Below are 20,525 nucleotides of genomic sequence, written 5' to 3' on the forward strand. Positions count from 1 at the left end.
CATCAAGCCTACCCTCTGAGTATAAGCAAGAATGTCCCTTAATTTCCATTAGAATTTTGTACCAATTCTCAGGCCCATGAGATTTCTGTGCTTTTTAACCTTTTGAGTCAGAAAGAAAACAGAAAGCGAGGCCAGCCCTCATGAGTCTGAAGGAGTTTCTTCTGGTACTTAGTGTTTTTGTTTGTTTGCTTCATCCTGGCCTTTAACCATTGTCCTATGAGCCATTTCTCTCTGTCCATTTTGAGTCGATGAAAGCATAACCCTGAGATGTACATTAGGGATTATCCTAAACTCTTTCCAGAGCTTCAGTTCTATATCTATTGCTCTTAGTCTACTGGTTGGCCTTTGTCCTGTTACTGTCAGGTGACCTCAAAGCCCATCAAGTACCCAACATTTGCTCTAGATTTTTATATTCTTCTTTCCATGAAGAAAAGGAAGAAAAATACACTTCTCTTTATAAAAACCTCACCAAACATAATGAACCTGCAAAGCAATTCCTAATTTAGGATTCTTAGATACTTTCTATTCATTTGTCATATTCGAGTGTAGAATATGACTACATTCTGAATCTAATGATTGTTTTATTCCAAGTGTTTGTATTGTTTTTCCTATTCTGCCCACCTCTAGAAGCTTTATCTCACTTTTCTGACCCAGGGTAATATATTTTTCAGTGTCTAAGTCCATTTTTGGTCTTTCATCTGACATTAATGGAATATGCATAATTATGAAATGTTTACAAACTCAATCTGATGGTGTTTACAAACAGTATGTATTCCTATGACTATACCCAGAGCGCCGCCATCCCGACCCTCACAAGAGATGCTGTGTGAATTACATGATTGAACTGAATGCCACCTGTAACACACATTGTTTTAAGGAAATTAGGAAGGAGATAGTTTTGTTTGGTTTTGTTTGTATTCACATACCAGAGCAGAGACTGGATCTGTCTATCAGAAATTATTTCTTCCCTCCAAAGTTCCATTCCTTTTTTACTGACTTCATCTTTCTTCTTCCTTGATCAAGACTTAGATTCTAAAAATCCCCCTTTGCTGAGAGCAATTAAACTCTTATCATTAGCTTTCATTCCCGTTCAGCTAAACAAACACAGTCCCTCCGCATGCACCTTGTGGGTCTCATCTCATCTGCACTTTTGTGCAGACTGATTTTACCCGGCTCCCACAGAGGCTGACTGACTAGATTTGGGACCTCTACTGACCTCCAGTGTTTCTTTTCTGTTTCAGTTCTGTGTAATTTTAAATCAGCAAAATGTTCTGTACTTGAAAAATCTTGAAAAACATTAGAAAAAGATGTGTTTAATGAACACATCAGTATTTTACTCAGTATATATATATGCATATATATATATGTTGTTGCTAGATGCTGTTGTATTGGTTCCAACTCATAGCTACCCTCTACACAACAGAACAAAACATCACCCAGTCCTATACTATAGACAGACAGATAGATAGATATCCCGTTGGCATCGAGTCAATTCTGACTCATAGCGACCCTATAGGACAGAGTAGAACTGTGCCATAGAGTTTCCAAGGAGAGCCTGATGGATTTGAACTGCCGACCTTTTGGTTAGTAGCCATAGCTCTTAACCACTATGCCACGAGGGTATCCATAGCCAGATAGATAGATATAGGTATATAGATATAGATAGTTTTTGTTTGTTTGTTTCCTGATTAAAGAGGTCAGAGACTTGATATCATACCAATCATGATAAATATGGGTCTCTGGAAGAATGGGGCTAGAGTAGAAGCTGGTTGTTCCAGGAATAAAGACTTTTTTTTTCCATTTTTATGACTCTTTCCTAATATGCATCAAGTCCAAAATATTGTACTTTCCCTCTGCTTCAGGATGTTCACAACACAGTGGAATTCGTAGAAATGGGCAATGACATATAAAGCGGAGGAGATGACAAATCATCACATTTTTTTGTTTTGTTTTAGAGTAGGAATACTGACATATGGACTCACGTAATGAAAACTGCCATTGTATACCTCACATGAAGCACCTGAATAGCAGTGGCCAATTAAAAAATAATAATAAAAAAAAGGGACATAAAATTCCTTTCTTCTGTCAACTATCTTTTGTTTCTTACATTATAGGATTAGATCAAGCAGGCGGACATCCAGATTCCAGTCCCTCTGGGCATATGGTTGACACTTAGAACATGCTCAGTGTTAGATGCTGATACTACTGGCCTTTCCACAACTCCTTTTTTCTTTCCTGTTACCCAACACTATATCCCTATGTGAACAATAATCTACAGCCTTGGAATTTCAATTCCCACACCAATGCTGCCCCTACATAAGATCTGGTTTTTATTAGTAATCTAGAGCTAATGTACTTCACAGAAATTCTCTGTGTTCTGAGGTTATTCACACCTGGAATGAAATTCTGACATACCCAGAAAGGGGCACTAACTATATCCAGGCATAAAAACCCAGACTTCAATATTCAATTCATAATGATGGTCAAATGTCCTCCTTTCTTTCTCTCTCTCTTTCTTCCTTTCTTCTTTCCTTCCTCTCTCCCTCCTTTCCTTCCTTCCTTCTTTTTTTTTTGATTAAGGTACTACATTCTTGAAAGATATTTTATTGATAAATAAATTAATAACTCGGCTAGGAACTGGCCTCTCTCTATATTTATCCTTGGAAAATTTAAGCAAAATTATAAGTTCATACAGAAACTAATGGCAAGAGAAACATTGCCCTCTCGTAATATTACTTGTCATGGAAATTTCAACAGGACAATGTAGATCCCATGTCTCCCGAAGCAAAGTCGGGTGAGAGATATTTTTTGCAATATTTTTTTTGGACAAAAACAAAAAAGATTTTGTGAAAGCAGCTATAGCCCAGGATCTCTCTGAAATGGCGTCAAGTGGAAAAGTAAGCTCGTTTAACACGGGTTTGAGAAATACTTGGAAAATTTCGGTTAATTAACCTAGCTATATAGGGAATAAATTTTTAAGGGGAAAACAATCCAAAAACAAAGAAACAAATGCATAAATCCTCTAGCGTTGCCTAATTGATTTGTTGACACGTAAAATATATCAGGTAATCATTTGCTGGCCCTTAATGGTTCAATATTATTATCATCATCACCATCTTATTTATGGCAATTTTCATGATATAAATACATGGTGTCCCAAAACACATACCAAACCCGTAGCCGTCAAGTCAATTCCAACTCATAGCAACCCTATAGGACAGAGTAGAACTGCCTCATAAAGTTTCCAAGGAGCGCCTGGTGGATCCGAACTGCTAACCTTTTGGTTAGCAGCTGTAGCTCTTAACTGCTACGCCACCAGGGCTTCCCACATGGAGCTCAGGAAGCATAATTTCTTTGAATGGTGCATAGGATAGAGGGGATAACATGAAAGGGATAAAGTAAAGGGAAAACATAAATATGGCATAACATCATACCTTAATGAAAGGACCCCAATAAAAAAAAATAGGTCTTTAGTTTCTCTTAAACATTCTAACAAAGCCATCAGTTTAGGATCATAGTAGCAAAGTTACATACGCTAACTTTGGGGCCAAACAGACCTGGATTCTAAATGAATGTCCACTAATACAATAGATGTGTAGCCTCAGGAAAATTAAATTTGACTTCTCTGAGTTTCAGTTTCCTAACCTCTGAATTTGTGAAAGCAATAACTAAGTTTTCAAAGCATTTGGTTGGATTTATAAGATAATAGATGCCAAGTAGAAATAGTAACAGTATAGCTTTTGCTTAAAGAAAAAAGTTTTAAGATGCATGCAAAGGAAAAAGAGAATGTGAAATATTTTTTCAAAATTAAGCTTATTGAATCCTGCCTTGTTTTATTTTATACATTAAGAACCCTTTCCTAAACACCACAGAGAGCCCCTGACGGAGCAGGAGAAAAGTAGGGTGCAGAACTCAAACTCTAGTAAAAAGACCAGACTTAATGCTCTGACTGAGACTGGAGGGAACCCAGAGGACATGGCCTCTGAACTCTCTGTTAACCCAAAACTAAAACCATTCCCAAAGCCAACTCTTCAGACAAAGATTAGACTGGACTATAAGACATAAAATGATACTGATGAGGAGTGGGCTTCTTAGCTCCGTGAGACTATGTGGACAGCTCCCGTCTGGGGGCAAGACGAGAGGACAGAGGGGAACAGGAGCTGGTTGAATGGACATGGGAAATACAGTGTGGAGAGGAGTGTGCTGTCTCACTGTAGGGAGAGCAACTAGGGTCACATAACCACATGTGTACAAGTTTTTGTAAGAGAAACCGACTTGAATTTGAATTGTAAACTTTCACTTAAAGCACAATAAAAAGGGGGGGGGGAGAAAAAAAAGAACCCTTCCCTAGTAACCAGAGATAAATTATGGTTAAATTAGCAAAGCATACAGGCTTAAGAAAAAGCCCCACCAGCTTTTGTAACAGAAAAATTTTAAGAAGTAACCTTATATCTCATCTTTTTCACCTGGAGTGATCTTAATCTGGGCTAAAGATGTGAGATACATCCTCTTTGCCTTGGTAATTCATCTAATATTAAAGCTACGGAAGCCACTTCACTAGACTGGGGGAACAGGATAGTTCAGTCTAATCCCCGCTCCATGCCCCTTTCTCTTCTCATCCTGCACCGGAAACAGGCAAAGAGATAAACAGACAGACATATAAATGATGGCAGTATATAGACAGATGATAAATGGAGATAGATAGATAGGTAGGTAGGTAGGTAGACAGACAGACAGACAGACAGGTAGGTAAGTAAGTAGATAGATGATTGGATGTATGGATGGATGGATGGATGGATGGATGGATGGATGGATGGATGGATGGATGGATGGATGGATGGATGGATGGATGGATAGATCTATTTGAAATGACTGAAAGATGGTTTTTGGGCAAGCATTTATTATCAGTGAATTGTCTTAATTTATAATCAAATAAAAAAACCCAAGGTATTTTTAATGCATAGCCACAATCTTAGACAAACCAAACCAAACCCATTGGCTTCTAGTTATTTCTGACTCGTGGCAACCTTTGTGTTACAGTGTAGAACTGCTCCACAGGGCTTTCTTGACTGTGATCTTCATGGAAGCAGATGGCCAGGCCTTCCTTCCTCAGTACCAACGGGTGGATTTGAACCACCAAACTTTAGGTTAGTGCACAAACCATTTGCACCACTCAGGGACTCCTATCTCAGACAAAGGCACTAACATATTAATACAAATTAAAGCCTAATATAGTAGAAATGGAGACACTGGTGATGTAATGGTTAAGTGCTACAGTTGCTAACCAAAGAGCCAGCAGTTCGAATCCGCCAAGTGCTCCTTGGAAAGTCTATGGGGGTAGTTCTACTCTGTCCAATAGGGTTGCCATGAGTCAGAATCGACCCGACGGCACTGGGTGGGTTTATAGTAGAAATATGTTTAGGACAGCCAATAGACTGATTTCTTTGTCTGACTATCCTGTTCATTTGTTTTGAGTCTTGGATGACTACATTTGCTCCTTTTGTAGCTTATTCAAGAAGCTGAAAATTATTCACATGGTTGTAAAACTCCTTTCCTAACACAGAGAGATGCTTAGAGGATTCATGAGAACAATGTCAAGTGCTTTGACCTTTACATCAGAAAATCTACCTAAACCCATTACCATTTTTAAATGATAGAAAAAAAACAACATATTTACAACCATCCAGTGGGTCATGCTGTAGATTTTGTCTATAGAAAAATAATGTCTGGATTAAAAAATGTGTCTAAACTAAATACTCTTAATTCTTGATTTCCCATGTCAAAGGTGAGATTTGAATTAACATTTCATTTTCATAAGAAGTTATCAGAACTTGATGTCTCTTCTGTTTGGTTATCCTGTTTCATTCAGTTGAAAAAACCGAAACAAACCTTTAAGTGGAATCTGTCTGCAAAGTAATGCAATAAGCATTCTGCCACTTTATAAGAAATGGAACTTTCTGGGCATGTAGTGTAAAAATTGGAGATCAATTATGAGCACATTAATATAACATATTTGAGAGCCCCGGGGCGCAGTGGTTAAAGTACTCCACTGCTAACGGAAAGCTCAACACTTCACACCCAACAGCTGCTCCGTGGAAGAAAGATGTGGCAGTCTGCTTCTGTAAAGATTTACAGCCTTGGAAACCCTGTGGGGCAGTTCTACTCTGTCCTACAGGACCGCTATGAGTTGGCATGAACTCAGCCACAGTGCGTTTGGTTTGTTTTTTTGGCAATACGACATAGTAGAGAATTTTTCTTCAGTTTTTCATTTTCCAAAAACATGGGGAAAAAAATCGTTCAATGATTATGAACCCAGGATGTAAATGTCATAAAATAGTTGCTTGTTAAATATTTACTCGTAAGTTTGAAAAAGGCGTCTTGTAGGTGTCACATGCTTGGTTATCACGGAAATACTGTAAATTACTGAGAGCCTTCATCCTTGCAGAGGCCATGCCCTCTATTACAGTCAAGGCCCTGAATCTGCAGAAAGAGTTGACAAGTCGACTAATTAATCAGGAAGTCCTATTATCCCCTGATGGAGAAAAATGCCAGTTCGTGAAATTAGAAGTTATTTAACAGTGACAAACAGGTGACTTTTTCTGATAACAAACACTTGGACTTTCGTTCTTTGATAAATCAAAATTTTGAAAAATGAGAGTATCCTCTTGCAATGTTTGGATTTTCATCCTAAGACATCTGCAAAGCTGTCATTTCAATGAGTTTCTGAACTATATAAAGGAAAACATCATTTACATTGACTACAACTCTCACCCTTTCAAAACAAACCTTATGAGGGAAGCCTTTCAAGCTATCCTTCTTCAAGATGATGGGGGTTGTTCTATAACACTAAGCATGTTTATTTTTCGCTTGCTTCTCCACTGTTGTCAATCTTTGAATGGAGTTTTGCACTTCTGCATGACCCCCAGTAATTTTCTTTCATTTCACATTTTGCTCTCACCTCACTTTCTTAACTTCATCTTCCTTTATTTTTAGCTCGTACCTCACCCACTGTGCCATCTGGAAATATTATTAGATGAGTAACAATTACGTTTCTGCTGAAAGAAGAAGGATTACCTGAAATATTATTCGACAATGTATCATCCTACAGAATGTAATACTAAAGCTGTCACATACTATATCTCCATAGCACCAACTATCACATAACACCTGTCTAGGCCCCTCCATCAAGTTCTGATTACTGTCAACAAGAGGTTAGCAATTGAGAAGGAGAATAAAATTTGCAGAGTAACGCCATCTGACATGCCTCCTCAGCTGGCAAAGATAGGCAACAGATGAAAAGGTAGCACGTCATATAACTTTCATTTCACAGAAACACATACACTCCACTGCGGAGCATTTCAACAACTGCTTACGACCTATTTTAGATTTTTTTTCCTTTTCTCCTAAATGTAATTAAATAGAGGAAGGCTGTGTTTTATTACATATAAATATTTGCGACAATTCAATGAACACTTCCTTTACGATTCACATCGGACTGAATTTCCTCCTGGTGCAAAAGTCCATTTGTTGAACATGGTGTGAGGTTTCATGTTTGAGGATAAATTCTCTTTACCAAAACAGCTAATTTCAATCTCCATCCTCTTCCTATCTCGTCTTTGCTCTTCTAACAAGAACGGGTTCTGCTTCAGTGGGAGCTTAAAAACAACGAAAATAAAATAAAATAAAATAAAACCTTTTGGGTTAGCCAAAAAATTGCAAAAAGCCCTGCTTGCCAGCTGTCTGCTGGTTTCCAGTTATTCTCCTTTTAAATAAGTGTGGCCTGTCACTTTGCATATAAATCCCCCCCAAGAGAGAGAGCACACAGTGGAGTAGAGGAGCCTTGATTTCTTTTATATTAGACCGTCCATTTTTTTTTTCTTTCAGAGAAATGCAAATGAATCAGAATGAATTTATGCTACATACCAGAAATACTCTTAACCCCATATCCAGAGAATTCCTTGTAGCTACATACATTTAATATTCACATAGATTTGCAATACAAACTGTAGGTATCTATACTGGTGTTATGGTTGCCCAACTATTGTTTGGAGGAATATTTTTCTGATCAGTATATTACCTTGATAATTACTTCCAAATTCATGGGCCTTTCTGGGAATGGATTCTTTTTGGTTCTATAAATAAGAATTTTTTTTTTTTTTAATAAGAAAAAAATTTGTTGGAGAAGAAAATTTAGTTAGACTATACTGACAAAAATAAAATGCTGAATTTTTAAGGACTTTACTGAAAGGTGAGAGGTACAAGCCCACCTAGAAAAAAGTCCTGGCAATCCACTTAGAAAAAAATCTCACAGCCTTGCAAACCCTACAGAGCACAGTTCTACTCTGACACACATGGGGTGGCCGTGAGTCCGAATCGACTCACCATCAATGGTTTGCTTGTTTTTAAGTATCTGTAGGAGTCCTTGGGTGATACAAATGGTAGCACATGTGGCTGCTAACCGAAAGGTTGGAGGTTCGAGTCCATTCAGAGGTGACTTGTAAGAAAGACCTGGCAATCTACTTCCAAAAAATCAACCACTGAAATCTGTATGGAGCACAGTTCTACTCTGACGCACATGGGGTAGCCATAAGTTGGAATCAACTCAACAGCGACTGGTTTACTGGTTTAAAGTATCTACATAAAATTAAAAAAAAAAAAAAATTTTTTTTTTTTTTATGTTGTACAAGGGATTGATATGTACTAAATGTTTGGCAGTAGAGTTTTCAGTCAGCTATCACGTGGAACTGTAATCTTTACAACACACAGTAGCAGAACAAGAATTTGTAGATATTGAGCTTAAACTCAGCTCAGCCAAGTTTGATGTATTTCAAGATGTAAAATAAGCATAAAGATATTTACTAATCGTGGTGCACAATTTAGGAAGAAAAATGAGGATTATAACAAAGTTTTCTGGAAAATGAGTTACAAATTTAATATTCTGGCAGGTTTTATACCCACTGCAATATTCTGCACCAGGTAGGTGTGCAATAAATGTTGACAGGCTGCATTCATAACGTAAGACAATAGTTTCAATATTTTAAACATGGTTTATAACAAAGGCTGAGATGTAAAATTTAATGTTAGGAAGCCCTGGTTGAGGTACTAAATATGCTACTAATATTGGTCTTTTTGTGTGTGTGTGTGTGTGTGAATTTATGCTCTTAAAAAAAAAAAAAAAAAGAAAAGAAAATTAGACCTCTACCTCAAAGAAGTTCTTCCAACATTACTGGGAGGGTTTATGACAAAAGCTTTGATCTCTCTGTACATCCAGTAAGTACAAAACAAACCTGCCCACTTTACGAGTTTAACAAATGTTTTAAACTGCAGGTTGAAAGTTATGGGTTTGGTAAAGCTCCAAACGTATTTCTCCCAGAAAATTTTCAGCCTTAACCTTCTGTGCTTCAAAGTATGATTATTTTGCATATTACTAGCGGCTGTGCACACAAGATCTGACTCTGTTTCACAGGCACATTGCTTTGTGTTTCAGGTGATGAAAGTACAAGGCGAATAGCTATATAAAAAGGCATGAAAGCACCTGACGACTTTGATATAACCACCGTTATAGACTGGCTTTCCATATGAAGGTTTATTATAGACCAGCTTTACATATGAAACTGAAATTAGATTGTCTATACAAAGGGAAACGTATTATTAATATTTATAATGTTTTAGTGATGAGTATTTTTCAAGTTCCAATATGGCTAAGTATTTTTCATAGGTATGGCAGGAAGTTTTGAGGACACATTGCAGAATATCCTACTTGTTCTTTCAGAAGCCTTTACTGCTGGAGGCTGCCACGGGGTGAAGGGTTGTACGATATTATAGCTCTGGGCCAACAGGTATATTCATTTTAACATAAGCAATTAAGAAAATGGGTTTACCATTGTCATGCTGTCCATTATTATTTTAATAACAAGAAATTCCCTTAAGTATTTAGAAGAGCGAAATAAACATTGGAAATAAAGATCAAGGAATAAAATATATCAACAAATGGACACTCATCTATGGTAAAGTTCAGTTTTATTGACTCGCAGCTATGGGGAACAAAACAGGGTCTACGAGAACATCTGCTGATTATTTCCACACTTTGTTTTGGGGAGTCCTAGGCTGCCACGTAGGTAGGTCCTCTGGAGTTCCCTTCAAGGCAGGGTAGAGAAAGAGTGTAGGGTGCCAGCCAAGATCATGACCTTCTTATTGTGTATTGGAGCTTTGTGTAAAATTTTGTTAGAACAAACAGACTCTACTGCTTAAAACAATTTCAAAATGGACTTAAAACTCTTAGAGATAAAAATGCCAGGGCTGTACAGTGAATCACAGTTACTTGATTTTACTTAACTGAGCTTGTTTGTTGGCATTTTACATTTCACTTGCCTTATAGAGCTTTTCTCATTGTGAATCTAGGTGGATTTATAATAACATGGGTGCTCATATAAATATATTACAGTCTATCACTCTGTTAAGTTTGAAATGACTCATCAGTCCTAATTTATTTCTTATTAGAAGCCAACATGGAAATAATGTTATAGTGTTTTTTGACACACTATTTTATTCACTTATTCAATCGTCAAATTTACAGAGGGAATCCTCTTAGGGCCTTGGAAGTTGACACTTAGCAACTGGTGTAGGAGCCCTGGTGGCACAGTGGCTAAACACTCCACTGCTATCCAAAATGTCGGCGGTTGGAACCCACCAATCTCTCCACAGAAGAAGGGTAAAGCAGTCTGCTTCCATAAAGATTTACAGCCTCGGAAACTTACGAGTCAGTTCTACTCTGTCTGCAGGGTTGCTGTGAGTCTGGACTGACTCGGAGGCAATGGGTTCACAAACATTCCCTAGGAACGCATTGGTTGGAAATGTAGAAAGGAATGGTGTGTTCGTTTCCTAGAACTGCCAAAAGAAAGCAATTAACAATGGATGGCTTATAAGAAGGGAAATTTTCCTCTTTTACAGTGATGGAAGCAAAGAGTCTGAATCCAGGAAGTTGATAGGGACGTGTTCCCTCAGAAGTCTTCTAGAGAAGATCTTCTCAAACCTCTCTGGCCTCTGTTAGCCCCAGGCCTTCCTTGGCTTACAAATGCAGTTTCACATGGGTGTCTTTCCTTTTTCTCTGTGTTTCTTCTCTATGTTAACTTAACTGAACATGTCTTCAAAGCCCATATTTCCAAACAATGTCATGTTCACAGGTACCGTGGTTTAAGACTGTTGCTGTTGTTGGGTGGTATCTACAAGTCAGCTCTGACCTATAGTGACCCTAGATACAAAAGAATGAAACACACTAGGTCCTGCACCATCCTCACAATCATTGTTATATTTGAGCCCATTGTTGTAGCCACTGTCTCAATCCATATCATTCAGGGTCTTCCTCTTTTTTGCTGACCCTCTACTTTACCAAGCATGATGTCCTTCTCCAGGGACTGGTCTCTCCTGATAACATGTCCGGAGTATGTGAGATGAAGTCTTGCTATCCTTACTTCTAAGGAACATTCTGGCTGTACTTCTTCCAAGACAGAAGTTTTCATCCTTCCGGCAGTCCATGGTACATTCAATATTATTTACAGCACCATAATACAAAGATGTCAATTCCTCCTTGATCTTCCTTATTCAATGTCCAGCTTTTGCATGCATACGAGGAAGTTGAAAATACCATGGCTTGGGTCAGTCTGCCTTAGTCCTCAAAGTGCCATCTTTGTTTTTTAGCACTTTAGAGAGATCTTTTGTAGCACATTTTCCCAATGCAATATATCATTTGATTTCTTGACTGCTGCTTCCCTGCGTGTTCATTGTGAATTCAAGTAAAATGAAATCTTTGACAACTTCAATATTTTCTCCATTTATCATGATGCTGCTTATTCATCCAGTTGTGAAAATTTTTGTTTTCTTTATGATGAGGTATAATTTATACTGAAGATTGTAGGCTTTGATCTTCATCAGTAAGTACTTCAAATTGCCTTAGCTTTCAGCAAACAAGCCTGTGTCATCTGTGTATTGCAGGTTGTTAATGAGTCTTCCTCCACTCTTGATGCCCTGTTCTTCCTCATATAGTCTAGCTTCTTGAGTTATTTGCTCAGCATACAGATTGAATAGGTATGATGGAAGAACACAGCCCTGTCACACACCTTTCCTGGCCTTAAACCACGCAGCATTCCTTTGTTCTGTTTGAATGGCTGCCTCTTGCTCCATTACATGTTCCTCATGAGCACAATTAAGTATTCTGAAATTCCTATTTTTCACAATGTTATCCATAATTTGTTATGATCCACATAGTCAAATGCCTTTGCATAATCAATAACACACAGGTAAACACCTTCCTGGTACTCTCTGCTGCCAGCCAGGATCCATCTGACATCAGCAATGATATCCCTCATTCCACATCCTCTTCTGAATCGGGCTTGAAATTCTGGCAGCTCCCCATTGCTGTACTGCTGCAACCACTTTTGAATTATTTTCAGCAAAATTTTACTTGCATGTGATATTAATGATATTGTTTGATAATTTTTGCATTCTGTTAGATCACCTTTCCCTGGAATGGGCACAAATATGGCTCTTTTCCAGTCAGTTGGCCAAGTAGCTATCTTCCAAGTTTATTGGCATAGACAAGTGAGCACCTTCGGCCCTGTATCTGTTTTGTGGAAACATCTCTATTGGTATTCTGTCAATTCCTGGAGCCTTGGTTTTCGCCAATGCCTAGATTACAGCTTGACTTCTTCCTTCAGTATCATCAGTTCTTAATCATATGCTCCTCCTGAAATATTTGAACACCAACCAAATCTTTTTGTTATAGTGACTCTGTTTATTCCTTCCACCGGCTTTTTTTTATTATTATAATCTTTATTGTGCTTTAAGTGAAAGTTTACAAATCAAGTCAGTCTCTCACACAAAAACCCATATACACCTTGCTAAAAAAAAAAAAAAAAAAACACTCCCAATTACTCTCCCCCTTTTTAATGAGACAGCCCGCTCTCTCCCTCCACTCTCTCTTTTCGTGTCCATTTCGCCAGCTTCTAACCCCTCCACCCTCTCATCTCCCTCCAGGCAGAAGATGCCAACATAGTCTCAAGTGTCCACCTGATCCAAGAAGCTCACTCCTCACCAGCATCCCTCTCCAACCCATTGTCTAGTCCAATCCATGGCTGAAGACTCGGCTTTGGGAATGGTTCCTGTCCTGGGCTAACAGAAGGTCTGGGGGCCATGACCACCGTGGTCCTTCCAGTCTCAGTCAGAGAGTCTGGTCTTATAAGAATTTAGGTTCTGCATCCCACTGCTCTCCTGCTCCCTCAGGGGTTCTCTGTTGTGTTCCCTGTCAGGGCAGTTATTGGTTGTAGCCGGGCACCATCTAGTTCTTCTGGTCTCAGGATGATGTAGTCTCTGGTTCATGTGGCCCTTTCTGTCTCTTGGGCTCATAATCACCTTGCATCCTTGGTGTTCTTCATTCTCCTTTGATCCAGGTGGGTTGTGACCAATTGATGCATCTTAGATGGCTGCTTGCTAGTGTTTAAGACCCCAAATGCCACTCTTCAAAGTGGGATGCAGAATGTTTTCTTAATAGATTTAATTATGCCAATTGACTTAGATGTCCCCCGAAACCATGGTCCCCAGACCCCTGCCCCTGCTACGCTGCCTTTGAAGCATTCAGTTTATTCAGGAAATTTCTTTGCTTTTGGTTTAGTCCAGTTGTGCTGACCTCCCCTGTATTGCGTGTTGTCTTTCCCTTCGCCTAAAGTAGTTCTTATCTACCAATTAATTAGTGAATACCCCTGTCCCACCTTCCCTCCCTCCCCCCTCTCGAAACCACAAAAGAATGTTTTCTACCCAGTTTAAACTATTTCTTAAGTTCTTATAATAGTCGTCTTATACAATATTTGTCCTTTTGCCTCTTACTGATTTCACTCAGCATAATGCCTTCCAGGTTCCTCCATGTTATGAAATGTTTCACAGATTCCTCACTGTTCTTTATCAATGCGTAGTATTCCATTGTGTGAATATACCATAATTTATTTATCCATTCATCCCTCGATGGGCACCTTGGTTGCTTCCATCTTTTTGCTATTGTAAACAGTGCTGCAATAAACATGGGTGTGCATATATCTGTTCGTGTAAAGGCTCTTATTTCTCTAGGGTATATTCCAAGGAGCGGGATTGCTGGATCCTATGGTAGTTCTATTTCTAGCTTTTTAAGGAAGTGCCAAATCGATTTCCAAAGTGGTTGTACCATTTGACATTCCCAACAGCAGTGTAGAAGTGTTCCAATCTCTCCACAGCCTCTCCAACATTTATTATTTTGTATTTTTTGGATTAATGCCAGTCTTGTTGGAGTGAGAGGAAATCTCATTGTAGTTTTGATCTGCATTTCTCTAATGGCTAATGATCGTGAACATTTCCTCATATATCTGTTAGCTACCTGAATGTCTTCTTTAGTGAAGTGTCTATTCATATCTTTTGCCCACTTTTTAATTGGTTTATTTGTCTTTTTGCAGTTGAGTTTTTGCAGTATCATGTAGATTTTAGAGATCAGGCGCTGATCAGAAATGTCATAGCTAAAAACTTTTTCCCAGTCTGTAGGTAGTCTTTTTACTCTTTTGGTGAAGTCTTTGGATGAGCATAGGTGTTTGATTTTTAGGAGCTCCCAGTTATCTAGTTTTTCTTCTGCATTCTTAATAATGTTTTATATACTGTTTGTACCATGTATTGGGGCTCCTAACGTTGTCCCTATTTTTTCTTTCATGATCTTTATTATTTTAGGTTTTATATTTAGGTCTTTGATCCATTTTGAGCTTGTTTTTGTGCATGGAGTGAGGTGTGGGCCTTGTTTCATTTTTTTGCGGATGGATATCCAGTTATGCCAGCACCATTTGTTAAAAAGACTGCCTTTTTCCCATTCAACTGTTTTGGGGGCCTTTGTCAAATATCAACTGCTCATATGTGGATAGATTTATGCCTGTATTCTCAATTCTGTTCCACTGGTCCATGTATCTGTTGTTGTACCAGTACCAGGCTGTTTTGACTACTGTGGCAGTATAATAGGTTCTAAAATCAGGTAAAATAAGGCCTCCCACTTTATTCTTCTTTTTCAGTAATGCCCTTATTTATCCGGGGCCTCTTTCCCTTCCATGTGAAGTTGGTGATTTGTTCCTCCATCTCATTAAAGAATGTTGTTGGGATTTGGATCGGAATTGCATTAAATGTATAGATTGCTTTTGGTAGAATAGACATTTGTGTAATGTTAAGTCTTCCTATCCAAGAGCAAGGTACATTCTTCCACTTATGTAGGTCTCTTTTGGTTTCTTGCAGAAGTGTATTGTATTTTTCTTTGTATAAGTCTTTTACATCTCTGGCAAGATTTATTCATAACTATTTTATATTCTTGGGGGCTACTGTAAATGGCATTGATTTGGTGATTTCCTCTTCGATGTTCTTTTTGTTGGTGTAGAGGAATCCAACTGATTTTTGTATGTTTATCTTGGATCCCGATACTCTGTTGAACTCTTCTATTAGTTTCAGCAGTTTTCTTGAGGATTCCTTAGGGTTTTCTGTGTATAAGATGATGTCATCTGCAAATAGAGATACTTTGACTTCTTTCTTGCCAATCTGGATGCCCTTTATTTCCTTATCTAGTCTAATAGCTCTGGCTAGGACTTCCAGCACAATGTTGAATAAGCGTGGTGATAAAGGGCATCCTTGTCTGGTTCCCAGTCTCAGTGGGAATGTTCTCAGGCTCTCTCCATTTAGGGTGATGTTGGCTGTTGGTTTTGTATAGATGCCCTTTATTATGTTGAGGAATTTTCCTTCTATTCCTATTTTGCTGAGAGTGTTTATCATGAATGGGTGTTGAACTTTGTCAAATGCCTTTTCTGCATCAAGTGATAAAATCATATGATTCTTGTCTTTTGTTTTATTTATGTGGTGGATTACATTAATTGTTTTTCTAATGTTGAACCATCCATGCATACCTGGTATGAATCCCACTTGGTCATGGTGAATTTTTTTTTTTTTTGATATGTTGTTGAATTCTATTGTCTAGAATATTTTTGAGGATTTTTGCGTCTACATTCATGAGGGATACAGGTCTATAATTTTCTTTTCTTGTGGTGTCTTTACCTGGTTTTTGGATCAGGTATATGCTGACTTCATAGAATGAGTTTGGTAGTATTCCATCCTTTTCTATGCTCTGAAATACCTTTAGTAGTAGTGATGTTAACTCTTCTCTGAAAGTTTGGTAGAAATCTGCAGTGAAACCATCCAGACCAGGGCGTTTTTTTTTTTTTTTTTTTGGAAGTTTTTTGATTACATTTTCAATCTCTTCTTTTGTTATGGGTCTATTTAGCTGTTCTACCTCTGTTTGTGTTAGTTTAGGTAGCTAGTGCATTTCTTTGAATTCATCCATTTCTTCTCGGTTTTCAAATTTGTGTATAGTTTTTCATAGTAATCTGAAATGATTCTTTTAATTTCAGTTGCATCTGTTGTAATATCTCCCATCTCATTTCTTATTCGGGTTATTTATTTCCTTTCCTGTTTTTCTTTTGTCAGTTTGGCCAGTGATTTATCAATTTTGTTGAGTTTTTCAAAAAACCACCTTTTGGTCTTGTTAATTCTTTCAACTGTTCTTCTGTTTTCTATTTCATTTAGTTCAGCTCTAATTTTTATAATTTGTTTTCTTCTGATGCCTGTGGGTTTCTTTTGTTGTTCTCTTTCTATTTGTTCAAGTTGTAGGGACAATTCTTTGATTTTGGCCCTCTGTTCTTTTTGGACATGTGCAGTTATTGATATAAATTGGCCTCTGAGCACTGCTTTTGCTCTGTCCCAAAGGTTCTGATAGGAGGTGTTTTCATTCTCATAGGATTCTCTGAATTTCTTCATTCCATCCTTAATGTCTTCTATAACCCAGTCTTTTTGAGCAGGGTATTGTTCAGTTTCCAAGTGTTTGATTTCTTTTCCCTGCTTTTCCTGTTATTGATTTCCACTTTTATGGCCTTATGGTCAGAGAAGATGCTCTGTAATATTTCAATGTTTTGGATTCTGCTAAGGCTTGCTTTATGACCTAATATGTGGTCTATTCTAGAGAATATTCCATGTGCACTAGAAAAGAAAGTTTAGTTGGTTGCTGTTGGGTGGAGTGTTCTGTATATGTCTACAAGGTCAAGTTGGTTGATTGTGGCATTTAGATCTTCAGTGTCTTTATTGAGCTTCTTTCTGGATGTCTTGTCCTTCGCCGAAAGTGGTGTATTGAAGTCTCTTACTATTATTGTGGAGCTGTCTATCTCACTTTTCAATGCTGATAGAGTTTGTTTTATGTACCTTGCAGCCCTGTCACTGGGTGCATAAATGTTTAATTTGGTTATACCTTCTTGGTGTATTGTGCCTTTAATCATTATATAGTGTCCTTCCTTATCCTTTCTGATGGATCTAACTTTAAAGTCTATTTTGTCAGAAATTAATATTGCCACTCCTGCTCTTTTTTGATTGTTCTTTGCTTGATACACTTTTTTCCATCCTTTGAGTTTTAGTTTGTGTCTCTAAGTCTAAGATGTGTCTCTTGTAGGCAGCATATAGATGGGTCTTGTTTTTTAATCCATTCTGCCACTCTCCATCTCTTTATTGGTGCATTTAGTCCATTTACATTCAGGGTAATTATGGATAGGTATGAATTTATGCTATCATTTTGGTATCTTTTTTTGTGTGTTGTTGGCAGTTTCTTTTTCCCACTCGATTTTATGTGCTGAGTAGGTTTTCTTTATATATTGTCCTTTCCTCATATTTGTTGTTGTTGATTTTGTTTCTGCTGAGTCTGTATTTTTCCCTTGTATTTTATTTTGATGAGTAGGATAGCTTGTCTCCTTTGTGGTTACCTTATCATTTACCCCTATTTTTCTGAATTTAAAACTGTTATTTCTTTGTATCACCATATCTTCCTCTCCATATGGAAGGTGTATGATTACATTTCTTAGTCCCTCTTTATTATTTTATTGTTGTTTTCTTTTATATAATAACATTGCTATTACCCTGTTTTGGTCTTTTTTTATGTATAATCTTGCTTTGTTTTTTTGGATTTCCCTGTCTGGGTTGACTTTTGGTTGCTCTGCCCAGTGTTCTCGTCTTGGGTTGATACCTAATATTACTGATTTTCTAACCAAAGAACTCTCTTTAGTATTTCTTGTAGTTTTGGTTTGGTTTTTAAAAATTCCCTCAACTTGTGTTTATCTGGAAATGTCTTAATTTCACCTTCATATTTAAGAGACAGTTTTGATGGATATATGATTCTCGGCACGTGATTTTTTTCCTTCAATTTTTTAAATATGTCATCCCATTGCCTTCTTGCCTGCATGGTTTCTGCCGAGTAGTCCGAATTTATTCTTATTGGCTCTCCTTTTAGGTGACTTTTCATTTATCCCTCGCTGCTCTTATACTTCTCTCTTTATCTTTGGTTTTGGCAAGCTCGATTATAATATGTCTTGGTGACTTTTTTTTAAGATCTACCTTACGTGGAGCTCGATGAACATCTTGGATAGATATCTTCTCATCTTTCACAATATAAAGGAAGTTTTCTGCCAACAAGTCTTCAACAATTTTCTCTGTATTTTCTGTTTTCCTCCCTGTTCTGGTACTCCAATCACTGGTAGTTTATTTCTCTTGATAGAGTCCCACATGATTCTTAAGGTTTCTTCATTTTTTTTAATTCTTTTATCTGATTTTTCTTCACATATATTAGTGCCAAGTGATTTATCTTCAAGTTCAGAAATTCTAGCTTCTACTTGCTCAATTCTGCTCCTCTGACTTTCTATTGAGTTATCTAATTCTGTAATTTTATTGTTAATCTTCTGAATTTCTGATTGCTGTCTGTCTATGGATTTTTCCAGCTTATTAAATTTTTCATTATGTTCCTGAATAATCTTTCTAATTTCTTCAGTTGCTTTATCTGTGTTCCTTGGCTTGTTCTGCGTATTGCCTCATTTCCTTCCTGATGTCTTGAAGGGTTCTGTATATTAAACTTTTGTATTCTGCATCTGGTAATTCCAGGAATGCACTTCCATCTGGAAAACCACCAGATTCTTTGTTTTGAGAGCCTGTTGAGGTGATCATGGTCTGTTTCTTTATGTGACTTGATACTGACTGTTGTCTCCGAGCCATCTATAAGTTATTGTATTAGTTTATGCTTGCTTACTGTGTCCTAGCTGCTTGCTTTGTTTTGTTTTGGTATACCCCTATGGGTTGCTTGAGTGAGCTAGCTTGATTATTTTTGCCTTTGGAGCTCCGGTGTCCTCTCCCCAGCTGGCTGGAGCTGTTATCAGGTATATCAGTCTAGGAGTCCATTCAGTTTTCTTGTATGAATTCAGCTCAGGTTTCCAGGTAGCTGATCACCAAGTGTGTAGTATAGGCTCTGTCATATAGTCTTAGAGGTGCAGGGGTGATTGGCATATATGCCGGTATCTGATTGCAGAAGGGGGTCATGCTCTGAACAAGGCAGGAGGCTGAGAACTGACCCCCAAGTGACTCTGAGGAAAACTCATCTCTGTGCATGTGGGTGGGTTCTGCAGAGGGATCATGGGCACCCAAAGTTTTTGGTTGTAAGGACTGGGAGGTACCAGTTATCTTTGGACCCCTGTCACAGGTGGCTGGGTGACCTGAGCCTTCCACCTGCTTTTGATATTTCCTGTGACATTCAATATTCTGCCCATACAATATTGCAACTTGAAGCTTGAATTTTTTCTCCATTTCTTCCAGCTTGAGAAATGTTGAACATGTCCTCCATTTTGGTTTTCTAACTCCAGGTGCTTGCACATTTCATTATAATACTCTGTTTTCTCAAGCTGCCCTTTGAAATCTTCTGTTCAGGTTTTTTACTTCATCTGTCTTTCAGTTGCTTTAGCTACTCTGCATTCAAAAACAAGTTTCAGAGTCTCTTCTCATATCCATTTTGGTCTTTTGTTTCCTGTCTTTTCAACGACCTTTTTCGTTCTTATAGGAATTCCTTGATGTAACCTCACATCTCCTGTGGTCTTCCTACAATAATGGCTAGTCCATTAAATATTCTTGAGATGGTCTCTAAATTCAGATAGGATATACTGAAGGTCATATTTTGGCTCTTGTGAACTTGTTTTACTTTTATTCAGCTTCAACTTGCACTTACATATGAGCAATTGATGGTCTGTTCTGTAACAGTCCCAGTCCCTAACTGATGATATTGAGCTTCTTCATAGTCTCTTTCCTCAGATGTAGTCAATTTGACTTCCATTTATTCCATCTGGCAAGGTGTATAGTCACTGTTTATGTTGTTTAAAAATGGTATTTCCAGTGAATAGTTCACTGGTCTTGTAAAATTCTATCATGCAACCTCTCTCATTTTTTCTATCACTAAGGCCATATTTTCCAACTACTGATCCTTCCTCTGGAGCCCTGGTTACAGGTGTTAACCCAAATGTCAGCAGCTCAAATTCACCAGCTGCTCCTTAGAAACACTACAGGGCAGTCCTACTGTGTTCTATAGGTTTGCTATGAGTTGGAGTCGACCCAACAGCAAAGGGTTGAGATCC

Source organism: Elephas maximus, chromosome 23, assembly GCF_024166365.1.
Source record: "Elephas maximus indicus isolate mEleMax1 chromosome 23, mEleMax1 primary haplotype, whole genome shotgun sequence".
Classification (NCBI taxonomy): Eukaryota; Metazoa; Chordata; class Mammalia; order Proboscidea; family Elephantidae; genus Elephas; species Elephas maximus.